Raw genomic sequence first — 15,466 nt, forward strand, 5'->3', positions numbered from 1 at the left:
CCCCCCCCCCCCCCCCCCCCCCCCCCGTGGCTGAGATTATTGTCCTTGGAGGGAGCTAGCTTCAAGCAAGCTCCCTCCATCTTGGGCCAGAGAAGGCAGGCAGGAATGAATAGCCCAGTGGTACCCCAAGTGAGGACTGAGACAAACATTTAACCTCTCATCCCCCAAAAGAGTGGGAGTGGCCCGCCGTGTAAAATCTATCCCTATAAATCCTCACATTTTTGGATCAACAACGTAGAAGTAGGATATTTGTTTAGCTATTACCTCAATTTCCCATCTGTGGGGAGCCATGGGAAAAAGAGGCTGGCCAAGGACGGAGAAAACAGAGTGAAGGAAGGCAAGAAGCCCCTGGGTCCCCTCTTAGGTATTGAGTGCACCATCGAAGTCCAGAGTGCTGTGCCTCAAGTATCTTTGTGCCCTGCAATCCCAAGTCCTGATTACTCCTCAGATATGAGTCATATGGTTTTTCTACTTCAAATGGCAACTGTGCATCAACACTGGGGTGGGGAATCAGGGTGGGGGCTGGAATATCCCAGATTTCCCTGGGATTTAGGGAGGGATCTAAAAGCAACAGCGATGGTGACAGAATGAAGATCAATCCAAACTCCGAAGACTTTCGTGACAAAACCAACTTTCTTGCGACTTTTGTAAACGTTCACATTTTCCTTCAGATGCAGTATTGCAAAGGGCTTACAAAAAAAGTAGCTGTGTGGAAATGTTTGGAATCCTTGCCTCTTGCCATGTTGCCTAGCCCATGACCAGGATCTAGGAGCTCCTGAACATGTGTTGATGAATGGCCTGCCTCCATCCCCTGGCCCTGATCTGTGAGTCAGCAACGAGTGTTTGTGGCTGTGTTAGGCACTCGTTTTTGTCTTTGCCATCAACACTGAGATCCAGTGACCTTAGTAAGCAAGGTGAGGCCAGTCTGGATGCTTCAGCCCACTAGTGTGCTTGGTACCCTGGCTCCTGATTCCAGGCCCTAGTACACAGCGAGGTGCTATTGCCCTGCCTCCTGGCCATGAATAGGAGCTAGCCATGCAGTGTCTGCATCCTTCCTAACAGAGGTTCCTGTACAGGTTAGAACTGTACACGTGTATGTACACACATTTGCACAGCCACACACATACACTCTGGCTTAAATTTCACCCCTCAGGAAACAAAGCCGTCTGTGGACGTCTTGGAGTAAGACTTTCCTCAACAGCAGATTCCTATGGAAACTGATGGGGAGGGGCCGATGTGCATCGGGATTTCCTCTGATTAAGCACTTTGTTGTACCTTTTGGCTTCTGTATACAGTCATGCCGTCTAAGCCGAGGCACCCTGCTTATTATCTTCTGTGATTATGAAACTTAACTGCTAGTGAACTTCATGTCGTTCACTCAGGCGGTCAGTCATTCTGCTTTAACCAAAAATGGTCAAAACATCTGCAGTTAGTTAAGCCAACTAAGGTTTGGAGAGGGAGTGATGCCTGAGGCACAGCATTTATAAGAAAGCAAGAAAATGGATAAGGGACTCAAAGCCAGCCCAGGGGAATTCCTGGTTCCTGTCCCAGGGATCAGTGGATGGTTTAAATTGTAGGGTGGTACTGATATGGGAAGAATGTCTGCTGGAGCAGCTATATCTAGTGGAGCAGATGCACATATGTTGGCAGTGAGCACAGACACCGAAGTCCGTTGACTGACAGCCTCTATCTTGAGGGCCCAGGAAGCTTCATAGCTTCTTGCTGGCCTAGCCTGGCTCACAGAACCTTCGGTTAGAGAGAAGCAAATGTTTGCAGCCATTCATTCACAAATGGCTGCTGGTTCAGGCTTCTCAAAATGCTGTAGCTAGGATTCCACCATCAATTAGGGCGGGGCCAGGCTACCCCAGAAACTGCAGGCTCTTCTAGTCCCAAGAATTTTTGGAATGTGAATGTGCCGGGTCAGGTCATCTTTCTGTCGTTTTCTCGCGTCTCCTTCATTTGCCACTTCCTTTCCTGTCTTAACCTGTGTTGGCTTTGCCTATTGACAGGCATGCGGGGAAGCAGATTTCATGGGTAGGCATTTATTTTAAAGGCAGGGCTTTCTCTTTCTGCATCAGTCGGTGGTGTCTGCATCTTGTTCATCCAAGATTCCTGCAGTGCACCACAGGCTGGCTAAGAACCAAGAAAAACCCCACCGAGGAACTCCTGTTGACTTTGGCTTCCTCAATTTCCCTTCTGGACTGTAGATGGAGGAGAGCGAGGGCTGGCATCCAGGGGCTTAGTAAAGATTGAATGTAGTAAGTTCACTCCTCACTGTGTGACTGTCGTGGCAGGAATGACTTCCACATGTGTGCCCCACCCTGGGCTATCCTATTGAAACAACTGACCCCAAGAGAATCAAAGTGTTCCAGGAAGCTCATGTTGGAAAAGAGCAAAGGCAGAAGCCTGGTGCCAGCCAGAGGGGGGAGGGCTTGTGTCCTAGAAGGAGGTTCAACACAGTTCTTCCAACTTGTCACCCCTTCCGGGAGTGTCCAGAGCCAGTGATGGGGGCCACACCTTTAGCTGGACTACTTAGCACACCTTATGATACCCTCTGTTTAAACCATTAGGATCCTGAGGATGAACTCGGGGGTGGCACTTTTCCTAATGTGGCCACAGTGAATAAATCTTCTCCTTTCTGTTTCTACTATTACTTGTTTTTGATTGGTTTACTGAGGATGGGAGACCCAGCCTGGCTTATTTTAGGGGTTGCCAAGGCTTATTTCTTTTCAAAGCTTTCATTATTAATTAATTAATTAATTAATTAGTGTGTGTGTGTGTGTGTGTGTGTGTGTGTGTGTGTGTGTGTGTATGTGTGTATGTGTCAGAGGCATCAGTTCCCTGAGCTGGAATTACAGTTGGTTGTGATGTGGGTGCCAGGAATTGAACTCTTGTCTTCTGAAAAAGCTGTGTGCACTCTTTTTGTTTTTTTCGAGACAGGGTTTCTCTCTATAGCCCTGGCTGTCCTGAAACTTACTCTGTAGACCAGGCTGGCCTCGAACTCAGAAATCCACCTGTCTCTGCCTCCCAAGTGCTGGGATTAAAAACATGCGCCACCACTGCCCGGTGCTGTGTACACTCTTAACTAAGCCTTCTCTCCAGTGCCTTATTTCTTAATACAATTTCCTAATTTTTAAGGGACTGTATTGCTTTCAGGAAAAGTATAAAGTAAACAAGTTTCTCCTAGAAATTCAACCGGAAAAAAAAGTCTTTATTTTCTACTAAGGACATGTATAATTTGATCTGTATGAGATATGGAACTTTTTGTTGGGTGTTGCATTTGAGATTTTAGGCATTTTTAAGACGCCCCCTAAAATCCTCAGTGGTGATACAGAATCCTATAAGAACAAATAATGTTAGAGGACTTTGAACTGATTCGGTCATTTTATAGCTTAGGACACTGCATTTTCCTCAGAATCCCTTTACACATCTAATCAAACAGAAGGCTCCTCACGCCTTGCTTGAGTTGTTCCACTGAAGGGGGGGTTTAACTAGGAGCCTGATCTCCACACAGGATGAGGCCCTGGTTGACTGGGCTATTTTTACAGGTGATGTTGTCATTTTGCTCAGTGTAAGTGGCATTGCCATTTGGAGTTTGTGCTTACTCGAGTTACAGTGACCTGGGATCTAAAGACCTCATTCCCAGGTGGCTGGTTTTTATAAGAAATGTCTTCTTTCTGCTGGGGCGTGGGGCAGGGCTTGCTTTCTGTGTTGGTTGGCTTGTTGGCTATGTGTCTGTGTGTTTGTAATGTGAGTGTATGTGTGTTTGTAGTGTGAGGGTGTGTGTGAATGTGAGTGTAGTGTGTGTGCATGTGTGTGTGCATTTGTAGTATGTGTGTGTTTGTGGTATGAGTTTGTAGTGTGTGTGTGGTGAATATGTGTGCACAAGCATATATATAGTGTGAGTGCATTTGTGTATATAGTGGGAGTGTATTTATGTTTGTAGTGTGAGTTTGTGTGTGTGTGTGGATGTGTGCTCACGCACATATGCTAGCGAGTGTGTAGTATGCATGTGTTTGATTCCTAGGTAACTAGATACTATTATAGGCTCTAGGCGACCAGCATGTGGCATCAGATGTGACAGTAGCCATATTCAGAAAGCTATGACATTCCCTTTAAGGGAGAAACAAAGATTAAGGATTTCTAAGGCTGAGAGTATTCAAAACATGAACTATTCCATGGTGATTCTCCTCTTAGAAATGTATATATTCAATCCATAGCTCAGGCTGGCCTCAAACTCATAGGCAATTCTCCAGCCTCAGCGTTCAAATGCTGGGATTATGCATGAGCCCAGCTGTCATGAATATTTCAAGGCTAGTTAGTGCTCCAGGGTACAGAGTCTATCTCAATCCAACCCTGGGTCTCAGGGTACCCATTCTGTGGAGCTGATATAAGACCTGTCTGGAGCCCTGGGCTAGTCCAAGGGAAGAGACTTTTGGGAGTGACTTGGGTCTATGCATCCGCATGGTTCTCTGTCCATGCCTACCTCTGGATATTTGGGGTATCAAGCAAAACTATTCAAGAATTTTCTCAGAATTAAGACAGGGGCTTTAGGGGACCTGATTTCACTATGTAGACTAGGCTAATCCAAACCCCTCCTAAGTGCTGGGGATAAAGGCGTATGCTACCACATCTAGCTTTCTTTGGTGTTTAACTTTCACTACCCATTCTCCAGGCTCTTAGCAAATTCTTCTACAGGCTCTGCTGTTAGAGTATGTCGTCTTCGTGGACTCTCCTCTGTTGCCATGGTCACCACGGCAGTCCCAGCCACCATCATACCACGTCCTCGTTACTACAGGAGCAGCCTAAGATGTTCTGTTTGTCCATTCAGCAGCCCTAGCCGTCTTTATAAAAGCCCCGTCCACACACGTCACTCTCTGTGCAGTGCCTTCCATTTCTCTTACTGCACTATTTTCTCAGTGGCTCTGGGCCCTTGCCCCCAATTCTTCCGGTTGTGCCTTGTACCAGCGGTCATGTTGGCCTCATTCTGGGAGCATGACAAATCCCACCCTGCTTTGCACTTTCCTTCCCTTCCGTTTTCAGCTCAGATGTTACCAAGTGTACCCAGTAAGGATCTCTTCTCTCTCAGCTTTCCGTAACCCATACCTGTCTCCCCCCAGCATCTCGGTGTGAAATGGGCTTGCTTTTGTTTACTAGCCAACCTTCCAGGGTGCATACACCTTAAAAGCAGAGGCTTTGTCTGTTCATGCACCAACGGTGTCTTTTAAATAATGTGTGCTTAGTAGGTACTTGTTGAAGTATCACGGGCTGAACAGTACATGAGGCAGCTGCGGTCCGAGGGATTGTGGCGCCCTGCCTTTGATTGTGTCCCAACATCACCATCTCTGTGCCAGAGTCTGCGGGTGTCTCCTGTGCCGAGGACAGTGGTTGATAACACCTGCCTGTCCATGCTTCGTTTAACCTTGAGTATCCTAGCAGTGACGACTTTGCTCAGTCAGACCCCTGGATTCTAATCCTTTCAGGCCCTAAAGAAGTTGACATTTTTTAGCAGAGGCTGAGTCTTAAACATTTTTGGTTTCTAACTTCCATGCTCAGCAGTTCTGCTATAAGTGGGCACCATTCCCAGAGGAAGTGAACACCCCCGGAACTGTAGAATTAAGCATTACATTCGTGTTGGTGATTCTCTTCCCGTAGCCCACACGTTCCTTTCTGTCCTAACTTTGCCGAGTACTGAGACCCTGACTTCGGGGGATCCTTCCTGCGCTTGCGCTCTTGTGTCCTGGCAACTGTAGGGCAGTGGCTCCCAACAGAGAAGCAAATCACATTCAACGCTGCTGGATGAACACATTCAGATCTCAAGGGGAAAGCCCTTGATTGCAGAAAAGTTCCACTCCCCAACACCATGAACAGCATTGAATGGAGACCTGGAGAGCAGGGAGCTACACCTCCCAAGCCCCAACTGACCTGTACCCAGGCTTTCCAAACTCTCTTACATTTGACCCACAGACCAGGGGTTTTCTGACTCACCTCACTCCACCTTTTGGTGGAGTTGGAAGTCCCTGAGAGTAACCCAAAGCAGTTAACTAGATGGCATTTCTCCAGTGTCAGTCGGTTTAAAACAAAGGGTGGGTGGTTTTAGGAACTATCCTGTTACAAAGTACTTGGGATATATTTGTTCCATAAATGCAAATCCGGCCATAACAGCTAAACGAGTGCAGCTTCTGTTACCCCTTCTCGACAGAAAAGGAGGTCTTTGTGCACTGTTGATACAGCCTGAGGGGACTCATGGGATTTTCCTACCAAAAAAAAAAGTAGACCTTAGTACAATGGTACTAAATACCTCCCAGTCATTCTTTAGGCTTTCCATCAGCTGAGACCTGGTCCGATTAGCTAGTACATGTAGATCTTGCAGTTCTTTCTTCCTACCTGCTCCAAGGGAACAATGCAAGGCAGAAGTGTTTCAATAATAAAATGTGTGTGTTTTAAGTGGCTTAGTCTCTAAACACTAACAGCAGTGTGTGTGTGTGTGTGTGTGTGTGTGTGTGTGTGTCCCCGCGCGCGCGCGCACACGCGCGCTCGTGTGTAGGTTGGAGAGAGAGAAGGAGGGTGGCTGGAGAGATGGCTCAGTGGTTAAGAGCACTGATAGCTCTTCCAGAGGTCCTGAGTTCAAATCCCAACAACCACATAGTGGCTCACAGCCATCTGTAATGAGATCTGATGCCCACTTCTGGTGTGTCTGAAAACAGAGACAGTGTGCTCACATACATAAAATAAATAAATAAAAAGAAAAAAGGTGGAAGGGGAGGGAGAAAGAGAGTGAGAGCACACGAGAATCTAACCAAGAAAATGATGAGAAAAAGTTCTGACAGGATTTATCCTTCTCATTGTCTGGGAAAGCTCCAAATACGTAGTTTATTTAGCCCATTACTTATGTGATCCCTGTTGTGAGCTAAGCTGTTCAAAGTCTAACATAGGAAATAACAAACCTTTTTTTTTTTTTTTAATACATTTCATTTCCTTATGTGGGAAAGATTGGCATGTCTGTGATGGCATGTGTGTGGAGGTCAGAAGACAGTTTGTTGGCCAAGTTTCTCCTTCTTCAGTGTGGGCTCAGGGATTAAACTCAGGACACTGAGCTTGGCAGCAAGCTCCTTTGCCTGCTGTGCCCACTCTCTGGACACAACATAATGCTGGAGTACCTGGACCTCGAACATTGAAAGCAGAGCCAAAGTGAGGCTTCTGTGCCCATGACACCTGCCGGCTGCAAAATCTAGGTATTCATTACTTTTGTTTGTTTGTTTGTTTTGAGACAGGATTTCTTGTATAGCCCTGGCTGTCCTGGAACTCTGTGGACCAGGCTGGCCTTGAACTCAGAAATCCTTCTGTCTCTGCCTCCCAGTGCTGGGGTTAAAGGTGTGCACCACCACTGCCCGGCGTGAATATACAAAAGGGACTTTATGGGAACTGGGAATGTTAATGTGGGTGGTGGAGGGTCGGGGTGATAAGAGATTGGGGGGAGGGTAAAGACAACGGGATGCATTATGCTCAGGTGGGAAATTGTCAGAAAAGAGAATAAATGTATTTAAAAATATATAATTAGGTCAAAAGATAGTATGAGAAATATGTAAGATTTCTTAATACTGGTTACATGTTGAAACGGTAACATTTGGGAAATACAGCTTAAAATAAATCTTTAGCTTTTATTTGTTTTTGCAAAGCACTCCCTCTGGCTTTTTAGAAAAGTGGCTAGTATTAAATTAATAGAAGACTTTGCATCTGAGACTGGTATTCCGTTGTTTGTCGTCCCGACAACCGTCAGTTATGTTGGTTGCTTTTCTGGTGAGCAAACCTACCTGACACGTTAGAACATTCTAGCAGCAACGTAGGAGGAGAGGTTTGCTTTGGCCCAGGCTTTCAGAAAGAGTTCAGTCCATCATAGCAAGGAAGGCATGGTGACCAGAGTGGCCAAGTCCCTCGTGCTGGGTACTTGCTCCTGGGCCTCCTCATCACAGCCACCAACCAAGAAGCAGAGACAAGAAGAGCAAACAGGGATGGTCTAATCTTCAAAGGCCTTCTTCTCCTAGTGACCTAATTCCTGGCCAGACCCTACCTCATAAGGGATGGATCCGCAGCCTTCAACCCAGTGCCAACAGCCAAGTTCAGAAAACTTAAAAGGCTTAATTCACAAGCCTGGGGTGGGAGGACATTTCAGATTTGAGCTACAGCATCACTTAGCCATAGATTGCACTGATTGTGCATAGTCCTGAGTCACCATCATCAGACCAAGGTGTTTCTGTTGCTTGAAACCCACATGTATGTTCACTTCAAACCTAAACTACAAGCTATTCAGACATGAGATGTGCCTTGTTCTCCTTTGAGCCTACAGCACATGGACATAGTGGTTTGAGGGAGAAAGGGGGTATGTATGTGTCTGTCTGTCTGTGTGTTATTTTACTGTTTGATTATTTCCCCTTTTTCATTACTGTCTTTGAAACGGAGTCTACTCATTTCACCTTGGACAGCAATAAGCATTATTCAAAGATTAATTTGTGTTTAGAGCCTTACCTTCTTCCACAGGAACTGGTTTTATATAGCTCTTAATTTGTTCTTGAAAGATTGATATTTCTCTAAACCTAATTGTTAAAAACCTGGGAACTGCCAGATCTTCCCACCTGGCAGAGCAGAGAGATCAGTGGCTATAAATTGGTCCTGGTAAGTCATAAGTATCCCTTATTATCACAGAAATCTTGGGGCAGTCCTAAACTTTTCAGAGACCTGTACCCCACTTTTCCAGTCTGAGACTCTGGGCATAAGTACAGGTTAAAGGAGAATGTGAGCTCAGTGACTTCCAGTCTAAAGCCAGAGTAGAGTTCAGGGCCACCACCAGTGTACGTTAACTGTTGGAAACCCCTACCAGATAGATGGCTGGGGTTGCCAGCATCTGGGAAAACACTAGAAGATGCATCCTGGGTGGGCCCTACCCTCTAACCATCCTACAATTTTCTAACTGTGCTTGTGGCTGACCCAGATGCTCAGTCTGTATCTATTATGCCTAAAGTACAATCATGTCTGCTGGTCTCTTGGGGTTCTCTGACCTTTCCCTGTACTTCCTAACCGCAGGATCCCAGAACCACTGCTTTTGTTTAAGGACTGTACAAAAATATACCCCTAAGAAATGTCCCTTCAACAAGAGAGATTTATTAATCCCCCCCCTACTGGGAATGATTAACTACTGACCACTTTATTACCAGGAAGCAGTTCATAGCACCATCTTCCTATGGTGACAATGTATGAAATGGCCTTTTTAGAAAAGCAAAGGAGAGCCGGGCGTGGTGGCGCACGCCTTTAATCCCAGCACTTGGGAGGCAGAGGCAGGTGGATTTCTGAGTTCGAGGCCAGCCTGGTCTACAGGGTGAGCTCCAGGACAGCCAGGGCTATACAGAGAAACCCTGTCTCGAAAAACCAAAAAAAAAAAAAAAAAGAAAGATAGAAAAGCAAAGGAGATTTGGTTTTTTTTATTAGATATTTTCTTTATTTACATGTCATATGATTTCTCCTTTCCCAGTTTCCCCTCCAAACAAACAAACAAACAAAAACAACAAGAACAAACATCTGTTGCCTCCCCTCTCCCCAGGCTTGCTCGGCTCTCTGAAGGTTCTGTGCTCCAGTGTAGGGGAATGCCAGGGCCAATAAGTGGGAGAGGGTGGGGTAGATTTGTAACAATAACATCTAGAAGGGTAAGCAGCCACTTTGCCCTAATTTCCCATGATAGGTGGTTCCTCGCCCCAATCTCCCAGCATCCTAGTAGCAGGACCTCTAAGAATCCTATGACTGTTGAAGCAGAGGCTGCAAGAGGCAGTCCATGCCCTGAGTAGTAATTTCTTAGATTCCTTGCTGTTTCTAAGTTCATAAAAAATTCCATTTGGGTTTTTTTAGTTTCTATATGTCTCATTGAAATCCAGTTCCCAGATCTGTAGCTGGGTTTCTGGGAACCCTCGGACATCGGGCTAGAGTTTCTTCTCTGTAAAATAATCGCCCGCCCCCCCCCCACACACACACACATAGACCTCATCATCAATGCCACTGCGGTCATAGTTTGTGCCTGCTGCGTCTGCCTGGAGCTACATGAAAGGTCCCCTTTACTTTCAGTGGTTTCAGAGGATAAGATAGGCGGCTGAAAGCCACATCCAGAGATGCTTTCCTGTTTGTCCTGTATCACTGATCTTCCCAGAATTACTGGCTATGTCATAAAACAGAAATGGAGCCTGAGGCCTCCCTTCCTGGCCCTTGGCCTCCGATGCAAAAGCCGACAGCGCAGAGAACTTTGTTCTAACAACTTAACACATCCTTCCTTGCCACTGAAGGGAACCATTGGTTCATTTAGCATCAGGAGTGGGATAGGGAACAGGAGGAAAACAGGCGTGACCCAGGAGCCTGGAAACCTGGAAGCAGGCAAGCTACCTGGAGGAGTACCACCTGCCTCAGGCAGTTCCCTGGAAGACTATTCCTGGGACTCCAGGTTCCTCCTGGCCAGCAGTTTCCATGGCAACACAGTGTCTGAGTACTTCTAATTACATCTGTCTGCTTCTCCTAGAACCCTACTGAGCCGCACACATATGGAGACTTCATTTAGTTGGGAGCTTCTGAGTTTTAACCCCTTCAGCACTCTTAGACTAGGAAAAAAAAATGTTTGTTAGGATATTGGAATATTGACACAGCCCCAAAAGATTCCCAGGGCTCTCTCTCCATGTCGCCCAACTACACCAGGTCTCCTGCTTCCATCTTGTTCATCATATCTGACCTCCTTGTCATCCCACTAGCCCCAGCCCATACCATTGACCAATGAGCTCAGTCTCGGTTGGGCATCGCAATCCCGTTGACAGTACCCAATCCCAGGGAAATCACCCTACATAGGTCCAGCTAAGTATGGGCCCTTTCTCCCAATTCTCTTTCCAGTAAATTCCAGCCCATTGCCAGGATAGCACATGAGCCAGAGAGGAGTGCCGGGAGCCAAGCCTCAAACCTTCTGCCAGGAGCCAGGCGACCCAAATGTTCTGCCAGAGCAAAGCAAGTCTTGTTTCAGGTCTGTCTCAGGATTTCCATTGCTATGAAGAGACACCATGACTAAGGCAAATCGTATAAAGGACCGTATTTAACTGGGGCAGGCCCACAGTTTCGTAGGATTAGTCCATTAACATCATGGTGGGAAGCATGGCAGCATCTAGGCAGACATGGTACTGGAGGAGCCGAGACTTCTACATCTTGATCCGAAGGCATCCAAAAGGAGACTGTCTTCTGCAGACAAGAAGGGTCTCTTCCACACTGGGCAGAGTTTGAGCACTAGGAGCCTTCAAAGCCCACTCCCACAGTGGCACACTTCTGCCCACAAGGCCAAACCTATTACAACAAGGCCACACCTCCTAATAGTGCCACTTCCCATGGGCCAAGCACATTCAAACCATGACAAGGTCTAAGTTCAAGGATAACGGCTTTCTGAGCTGATAGCGCTCCTGCGAACATGGTGGATGTTCTTAAGACCCACCGGACCTTCTGCAAGAAATGTGGGAAGCACCAACCCCACAAGGTGACACAGTACAAGAAGGGCAAGGATTCTTTGTATGCCCAGGGAAAGGGGCATTACAACAGGGAACAGAGTGGCTATGGTGGGCAGACTAAGCCGATTTTCCACAAAAAGGCTAAAACTACAAAGAAGATTGTGCTGAGACTGGAGTGTGTTGAGCCCAACTGCAGATGTAAGAGGATGTTGGCTATTAAAGAGATGCAAGCATTTTGAATTGGGAGGTGACAAGAAGAGAAAGGGCCAAGTGATCCAGTTCTAAGCCGATTTTATTATGAAGACAATAAAATCTTGACCTTTTAAACAAACAAACAAAAAAAAGGATACCGAAGGGGAAAGGTCCATAGGAAGAGGTCACAAAACAACTGTGCCAATAGCTAGTCACTGTATCTCTTGCTTTGTCTCACTTGTTCCTCTTTGCCTCTGCTTCGCCAATGACTAAGACACTGTGGTGTCAGGCTGCTTTTACTCAGCCTGACTGTGTATCCTGCAGCCCCACTTTTGACTTCTGCCATATTCTTTCTCTCCTTTCTTATCCGTTCAGCATATCTCAGTTACAGCATACATTCAACATAGGCAAAAGACGCAGCTGAGAGCTCTTCCAGCCTCCCATTGCCTCGAGAGCCGCCTATCCACTTATGTGTGCCCACAGAGATACACACTGTGTCTTTTGTGGGTCTCAGACCATCCCAGATTGGTAAAACTTCAGGCTAAATGTTGATGGTCTGGTGGAGACAAGTGGGATCTTTGGACTCTTTCTACAGAAGAATTCATGCTTGTGTTTGCTCCAGGGGAGGAGTTGTTACTGTCACCAGGCTTTGCTGCCCCAACCCAGGTTTATGCGACTCAAGTCTGCCCCTTTTCTCTTTTAGTTAAGGCTGACTGGGTGACATGGTTGATATACTAGGGTCTAGAAAAGAACCCTAAAACTTAACCTGTGTCCCCTAGAAAGCTCCGATGGAAAGGAAAGAATATATACAATCAACTAATTTTTTTTTTTTAAATAGGTTCATATAGAGGAGAATTGCAAGTCAGACAAGGAAAGAGGAATTCTCACTAATCAAAAAGAAAGGTTCATTGAGGGTGAAGTTGCATATTACACAGCCTGAGCTAAATGTTGAAGGACAAGAAGAATTTGGACAAGCGGACAGTAAAGCAGACTTCCCGCATGGTGATGGTGTTTTTTGTTTTGTTTTGTTTTGTTTAAGCTGGTCTCATGAGACATTCTCTGCCCATCTGAAGGTCAAAGAAGCATCTAGCAGTATCTCATAACACTGACACTTGCAGTTCAACATGAAATAACTCAGGAGCCTAGTACTTTAGTCTACGCTGTACCTTTAATCTGCCCTGGCCGCTTACTCTACTCACAGGACTCTCACCCTACTCTCTACAGTCAAGGAGCCTAGAAGGAAGAGCAGTGAGGCCAAGGATGGCAAGGCCTCATTAAACAGTGACGTCACATAAGAGAGAGGAAAAGATTATATGTTGTGCGCTTGTTAATGTGTCTAAGTACGTGCCGGTAGCTGAGAGTCTGGCAGCCAACCTGTAAAAGATCATGGGAACCAATTGGCAGGACAATGGCTTCTCTTCAGAATAGGCAACTGTGGTGGTTTGAATAAGAATAGCCCCCATAAACTCATAAATTTGAATATTGTCATGAAGGAGTGACACTATTTGAAGGAATTAGAAGGATTAAGAGATGTGGCCTTGTCAGAGGGAGTGTGTCACTGTGGGTGGACTTTGAGGTTTCAAAAGCCTGTGCCAAACCCAGAGTCACTCTACCTGCTTGCAAACCACGCATGCCTGCCACGATGATTGTGGACTAAACCTCTGAACGTGTGAGTGAGCCCTCAGTTATATGTTTTCTTTCATAAGAGTTGCATTGGTCTTGGTGTCTCATCACAGCAATAGAACAGTGACTAAGGCGGGGAGCCTTGTGCAAACTGGGAATTAAGCTGCAGATAAGTGTGAGGAGTAGAGTGAGCTATTCCCTAATCAAGGAAGCCATCGTGGCTCTTTTTCCACAGCCAGTTCCTTCCCTAGCAATCGTGTATTGCTAGCAACCACCCAAATACTGCTTGACTTGACTAGCAGGGAGCAAGATGGCTCTTGGTTTTATCCACCTTTCTCCTTCCTCCCACCAAATCAGAACAATGAACTCTGCATTCCACTGAGATTTCGGAAGAGTGAATGCTAATTGGTTCCTGGCTGGGGAAGCCCGGGAGACAGCTTGCTTGGGATGGAGGACAGAGAGCAAGCAGGGATGTTCATGGAGATGTGGCTGTCGCTGCAGGGGATGTTTCTAAAACTGGCTGTCTGGGACCACTCAGTCAGCTGCCCTGGAGTGTTCACCACTCAGAATTGAGAGAATTGGGAATTTAGGTATGGAGGAATTTACAAAAAAAAAAGAAGAAGAAAGAAAACGAGACTCTCGGTCAACCATTTTTCTTGAACTACATGTGGAAATAATTGGAGCATGAATGCAGAGTAAATGTGAGGCCTGGCAGTGCAGGACATACCTCAGTGACAGGTTCCTGGCAGGAAAAGAGATTGTGAATCTCCAGTGAATTTCCGTTAGCCATTTTCTCTCTTTCTTCCCCCTCCCCTTTTTTCATACAAGGCAAATATAAGTAGAACTAAAACTTAATTAGTAGCATCCTTGTGAGGTAGGAAGTTCCAGCAGGCTCCTCACCAATGGAATCAGCCCACTTGGTATCCATTGTTGTTTCCTCTAGAGCTGTGGTTCTCAACCTTCCTGAGGCCACAACCTCTCAAAGATGGAGGCCATGCCCTCAGTTCCTTTTAAAGTTATGCTATATTCCTTGTGTCCTGCAGGTCACAGACTGTTATCTTCATTGTTTTTTTTTTTTTGTTTGTTCTTGCTTGCTTGCTTGTTTTGAGGCAATGTCATTTTACTTCCTAGGCGAGTATGGAAGCCCTAGACTCAGGTGATCTCCCTCACTCATAACTGGAGGTACTCCAGGTGTGCTCACTACCATAGCCAGCTGGGTCCTCATGCTATAGCTCTGGCTGGCAGAACTCTCTGTGCAGCTCTGGCTGGCCTAGAACTCACATTGATCTGCCTGCCTCTTCCTCTCAAGCTCTGGAATTGCAGGCATGTGCTGTCATCATTCTTTAGTTAATATGGCATTCATCAGATCTAAGTTTAGATACATTTAAGCGATTTACTTTCCTAATTTGAGGAAGCCTGGAGAACTATGTATATGCCCCACGTTGGCTATTAAAGTGTGCAAACCTTAGGCTGAAAGCTGAAGAACAAAGAATGAATCTCTTGTGTGGATCTACTAGGCTAATTTCAAATAGATAAGTGTTCTATGCTAGGAAGCTTCACCAGGCAGACTAAGCTTTGACTGATACACAAAACATTATGTATTTGAGACAAGAAAAAAAAAAATCTTGTTTTTTTTTTACTCATATACAACCAAGTAAATTAATACATCTATTACTCTAAGTATAGATACTATTGTGTGCCTGCTCTGAGAAGATTTAAGGTCCCCACCCCTTTTGGCAAATTAAAAACAGCCAGTACGGTATAGTTCACAAAATACCATAGTCTGCAGAAATTTCTCATCTTGTATAACTGAAACTTTCAATTCCTAAATGGCATTTAATATGAAAACTGTTCTCTGAGAGTGGGTCTGTGGGAAGCCAAAGTATGCAAGCCACTTGCTTGAGATAAGCCATATGTGCACAGGCTATTCTGCAGGGCTCTAACAGACAGCCTGACAAAAGGCCCAAAGCCATTGTTAGAAAGTTCTGTTTTAAGACGGAAACAATGAAGCAAATGGAGAGTTGGAGAGACCTGGATGCTAATTAAGCATCTGTTTCCTTGATTTTGCTTGCCTTCCTTCCCAGAACCCTTGGCTCCATTTTGCATTCACAGTGGCAAGGTTTTATAGACCCCCC

General features: G+C 45.8%; 1 protein-coding gene and 1 pseudogene across 1 annotated transcript in view; both read left to right on the top strand.

Moving 5' to 3' along the window:
• Positions 1-15,466, top strand: part of Fstl1 (follistatin like 1) — a 54,419-nt gene that overhangs the window by 11,135 nt on the left and 27,818 nt on the right. The gene's annotated exons all lie outside the window — the stretch shown is intronic.
• On the top strand, positions 9,561-13,916 carry LOC116085892 (annotated as a pseudogene).

The sequence above is a fragment of the Mastomys coucha genome, unplaced genomic scaffold (assembly GCF_008632895.1).
Source record: "Mastomys coucha isolate ucsf_1 unplaced genomic scaffold, UCSF_Mcou_1 pScaffold12, whole genome shotgun sequence".
Classification (NCBI taxonomy): Eukaryota; Metazoa; Chordata; class Mammalia; order Rodentia; family Muridae; genus Mastomys; species Mastomys coucha.